Source organism: Apium graveolens, chromosome 5 (assembly GCF_009905375.1).
Source record: "Apium graveolens cultivar Ventura chromosome 5, ASM990537v1, whole genome shotgun sequence".
NCBI lineage: Eukaryota > Viridiplantae > Streptophyta > Magnoliopsida > Apiales > Apiaceae > Apium > Apium graveolens.
Genome location: NC_133651.1, coordinates 220139468 through 220145014, shown reverse-complemented (window position 1 = coordinate 220145014; position 5547 = coordinate 220139468). Strand labels below are relative to the sequence as shown.

The 5547-nt window shown below is 36.5% G+C and overlaps 1 non-coding gene across 1 annotated transcript; it reads left to right on the top strand.

Moving 5' to 3' along the window:
* Positions 1 to 498: 498 nt before the first annotated feature.
* LOC141662402 (small nucleolar RNA R71) lies at positions 499 to 605 on the top strand. The gene has a single exon (XR_012550521.1). It is a non-coding gene; the product is annotated as a small nucleolar RNA R71 (small nucleolar RNA).
* Positions 606 to 5547: the final 4942 nt, after the last annotated feature.

Sequence of the window (5547 nt, the reverse complement as noted above, 5' to 3'; positions counted from 1 at the left end):
ATCCAGGTGGGTTAAACTGTTTACTCACTCCTTGCTGATATGGTGGCTGAATAGCATTCTGATTATTCCCCCAGCTGAAATTTGGATGATTTCTGTTGTTAGGATGATAGGTCGCTGGCACAGGCTGCTGTTGTCACATACTGAACATATTCGTTGACAAGAGAACACTGATCCGTAGCATGAGAACCTGCACAAAGCTCACAAACCATATCTATTTGATTAACTCCATACGTAGCCAGAGAATCAACCTTCATTGATAGCGCTTGGAGCTGGGCTGCAATAGCGGTGGCTGCATCAACTTCCAGAATACCTGCTACCTTGCCTGACGTCATCCTCTGAGTTGGGTTTTGATGCTCATTTGCAGCCATCGTCTCTATAAGATTATACGCCTCAGTATAGCTTTTAGCCCATAAGGCGCCTCCAGCTGCTGCATCGAGCATGGGCCGAGATTGGGCCCCCAAACCATTATAGAAACCAGTGATCACCATCCAATCCGGCATTCCATGATGTGGACATTTTCTCAACATTTCCTTGTAGCGTTCCCAAGCCTCGCACATAGTTTCTGTAGGTTGCTGCGCAAACTGAGTAAGAGCACTCCTCATAGCAGCAGTCTTTGCCATCGGATAAAACTTCACCAGAAACTTTTGCGCAAGATCTTGCCACGTAGTGATGGACCCAGCTGGTTCAGAATATAACCAGTCTTTAGCCTTGTCCCTCAGTGAGAATGGGAAAAGCCTCAACTTGATAGCCTCATCAGTCACGCCATTATACTTAAAAGTGCTGCAGATCTCGACAAAATTCCTTATGTGCATGTTGGGGTCTTCAGTTGCCGCTCCTCCAAAAGAAACAGAATTCTGCACCATCTGAATAGTGCCCGGCTTGATTTCAAAGGTGTTAGCTTGAATAGCCGGATGAAGGATGCTTGACTGAATGTCATCAATTTTAGGCCGAGAAAAATCCATAAGAGCTGGATCAGCTTGAACAATACGATCTCCCATGTTTACTGGTTCTTTCTGCTCAGTTCCTGAATCCGAATCCTCAAAATCTAACTTCTCCGGAATATCAAGAACTTCGTCTGTCTCCTCAGCTGTATCTAAAGTCTTCTTGCGAGCACGAGAACGAGTTTGCATAAATGCTTGCTAAAGTACCTGAAACACAACCGGAAAAAATATAAGTAACTACTACGTCCTAATCACTGAGTCCTAATGACCAATGATGGTAAGTACATAAACTAAACAAATACGCCGAGTCCCCGGCAGCGGCGCCAAAAACTTGTTAGGGCGAAAACACGCACTAATATTCACGCAAGTATACGCGTTCGCAAGTAATATAAAATACTTTCTAGTTCATTCCCTCAGAGACTCAGACTAAATTATTGTCTAATTAAACTCACTCACCAATGTATGATTACTTCTCAATGTTAAGATACTAACACTTAAAATTGTTGATTAAATATTAACTATAATTAACTACTTAATTAATCACTTAACTAACACTTCAATTTATCAATAATAAAACACTCATGAGATCACAACTTCATTATTACTTCCTTCTATAGCCATTGTTATTACCTTTAGCATGTGACAGTGATGATATTAATCGAATAACACGAAACTGATAAAAGCCAACTTTCATTGTACTAATACCATTCTACCAAGCATCCACAATTAAGATAGAAGTTGAATAGTCATCAATTATGTTGAGTTCCCATATGTCTACAGAAATTGACAACACAACGATTTAAGCACAAATTATTCCTTTTGATTACATAGGGCAAATAAAACTGTTAGAGTTACCCACTAATCATGCACAACGTACATGAACCTATGCTAGTATGGCAAGTTCTAAATCTCAAGATCCACCGTCGCTTCACAAGAGATTAACACCCTATCTTATATGTTCGCGACGCACATAAGACGAATACGCACAACCAATACTAGATATCATGCAATCATCACACACTAAAGTATTAAACAATTAACTAAAGAATTCCATAATAAATCCGTTGCAACCTCATGATCACGATTAGCCCATAATAGCACTTATCGTCATCATGGGTTCATATGAAATCATGATAAACAAACACAAGAAAATAATAACTAAACTTATTATATTAAAACAGAGTACGTCACAAGAGTAAATAAGTTCAAAGCAAGAAAACTAGCATCCAACGTTACAACGAAACAAGAATCACAAGAATATATGCTTCCTCTTCGTTGCAGTGTGCTAAATCGGTCTTCTTCCTTATCTCCTTCGCTCCTTGCGTAAAAACACAATCTTCTTCAATCCACACTTGTGAAAACATCTCAAACCTACTTATATAATAGTCCCATAAAACTCAGATTACATAGAAGTGGAAACCAAACAGAAGTAGAAGTCCTAAAATAATTTGTCTTTTTTCCCGACCCTGCGCGGCCGCTCAGCATAGCTGAGCGGGCGTTCAGACCTCTACTGGAAAAATTCTGATTTTGCTCCGTTTCTTCACCGTAATCTGCCCGTTTCTTTCCTCTCGCAATGGTGAACACATGCCAAGGCTTATTCTTGATGATTCCTCCCCCGAAATGCAACTAAAACCCTGAAATGCATAAACACTAGAAAAACGCATCAAATACACAAAATACTTGATTTCAAGACACCAATTTAAGCCATTTTAAGACGTTCTAAGTGATATAAAATGCCACTTATCATGCCTGTGTTTGTGCTTCCACAGACTCAGGAACCATTGTTGCACTAGATTGAACTTCATTGATTCTCATGTCAGGCATATGGTAAGGGTAGGTCTTAAATCTTTCAATCATGAATGGTGTTAACCTAAGACCCAGCTGTACCTTATTCTTCTTAGTAAGTGATCCAAATAGGATTTTGGACACTTGCTTACAGTTTTCTATTAATGACCTATCTACCCCTTCAAGCATATGTATGTCATTTACTTTATAATTTAAAGCATACATAATGAATCTAGGAAGGAAAAATTCTTTTCCTCTTGAAGTGAATGGCATGATGAGCCTAGTGCTTAATTCCTCCAAAAGTAGTGTCTTACATTAATCTGTTTATTGTGAGCCATTGAGTAGACCGGCTTCTGAAAAATACTAAAAATGTTGTTAAATCCTGATTTCCTGTATGTGAAATCTCTTATCACAAATTCAAAAATAAAGGACCACTCTCTTCTCAGATTTTTCTTGTTCAAGCTAGCCAAGTTAATCTTCTCAGAGTATTTAATAAAATCTAAGAATTCATACAGCTGCTCCTGAGTTGGAATCCCTACTAGCTTGTTAGTTGGAATGTTCAAGGCCAGGTTCATATCAGCTTCAGTTATCTCAATCTGTTGTCCTTTGATTCGACAGTTAACCACTAGACTTGAAGATTGGTCTTCATGCACAACTGCCCTAGCTACATATGTGTTTCAGAAATCCCCCAATACATCCAGATAGAGAATTGAGTTAGTTGTAAGAGCTCCAACAAAGTAGGTTTCCGATAAGAACTTGACAAAGCTTTTGAAAGCTTTAAGTGCTTAATTTGCATCTATGAATGCAAGAAAGTTGGTCTCCTTTGGGATGAAGGGTACAATAATGTTTGTTGCCATTGTTGTGAATGTGAAGATTAATGGGTAAAAGAAATTAGAGAGAAAGGATCGGAAATGAGAGAGAAATAGATTTGGAATTGAAAAAGCTAGGTCACTTAGAGTTCTCGAAGGCATAAGTATATGTATGTCGAGATGTCTAGGTATTTATAGTAAAAGTAAATGACTTATCGAAAACTCAAAAATAGACGTTTGGAATTTGTCTATCGAGAAGTCATTTTGAAAAGTGAAAAACATATCTATAAGTCATTTTGGTTTAATTCTTGTAGAGAACAAAAAAGTAAGCTTATCGAGATGTCAAATAAATACCCAGTTCGTCCAAAATGGACTGAATTATTTCCAATTTTTATTTGAATAAATTAAAATAAAATCAGAATAATTTTGCCAAAAGTATTTTACCAAAATAATCTATTGAATTAAATTATTTCAGTTCTGAGTTATTTATAAGTCTAAAATTATACTTGTAGAGAACTCTGTGAGTTAACACTTATAGAGAACTCTACAATGACTTATCGATAAGTCATAATGAAGCTTATCGAGAAGTCAGGAAATTAACTTATCGAGAACTCACTCGAGAAGTCTAAAAATGACTTGTCGATAAGTCAATTAGACTTATCGAGAACACAGTTCTCTATATACTTTTGATCACTTTGATTTTGCCTTGCTAATTTTTCATATTGAAAATGTAAAATTAACATCCAGACAGTTTACTTAGAATTTGAAAAATTCCAAGCTGATTTTTGAGTTTTGAAAAATAAATATACAGAGATTTCTGAAATATTAATAATTCATATTTCAGTTAATTTCCAATTAATCAAATGAATTTTTGATTTACTAGAAATTAATCTGTTGTAAAATATTAGCTGAGTTCTTGCCTTAGGATGAAGAATTAAGCATTCCAATTTCACCCACAAGTCTAGTGAAAGTTGCTTCATCCAAAGGTTTAGTAAAAATGTCAGCTAATTGTTTTTCTGTTGGAACAAAAATAAGTTCAATGGTACCATTTGTAGCATGTTCTCTAATAAAATGGTACCTTACATCAATGTGCTTTATTCAAGAATGATTAACTGGATTAGCCACAATAGATATATCACTAGTATTATCACACATGATTAGAATTTTGTGTAACACTAGGCCATAGTCCATTAGCAGATTTCTAATCCAAAGCACTTGAGCACAGTAACTTCTGGCAGCTATGTATTCAGCCCCAGCTGTGGAAGTTGACACATATTGTTGTTTCTTGCTATACCAGGATACAAGTTTTTGTCCTAGAAACTGACAACTTCCACTAGTGCTCTTTCTGTCAACCCTGCATCCAGCAAAATCTGCATCTGTGTATCCAACAGCTTCAAAACCAGTTCCCTTAGGATACCATAATCCCAAGTTTGGAGTCCCCTTCAAGTATCTGAAAATCCTCTTCACAGCCATCAAATGTGATTCTTTTGGATTGGCTTAAAATCTTGCACACAGACATGTTGCAAACATGATGTCTGGTCTACTTACAGTTAAATAAAGTAATTGTAAGGCATATGTCATAGCCTATTTGTATATTCGAGGATTTAACTCAACTCAAATAAGAATGTAATAAGTAAATAGTGGATCTACCGTCAAAGAGATCTCGCTAAGTAACATCTGTCAAAGGATTCAGAAACAAGGTTCATCTACAGACTTGAGGAATTAATTCACTGGAAGAAGTTCAAGAAATTAATCAAGCCTCAGTGATATAAATCAAGGTTGTGGATTTAATCAAGTGACAGAGATCTCGTCAGGGTATCAGATAATTACAAGGATTTAATCTGAAGAAAATCAAGTATCAAAGTCAAGACATGAAGAAATGTCACGGAAGTTAGTCACTCATGAACCAGACAGTACATCGAGTGTCAACATTGAAGTGGTGGAATTGATTCATATATTTCAGTGATTTTCAGAAGATCTTCAGAAGAATGGTTGCTGCTCAAGATTAGTAT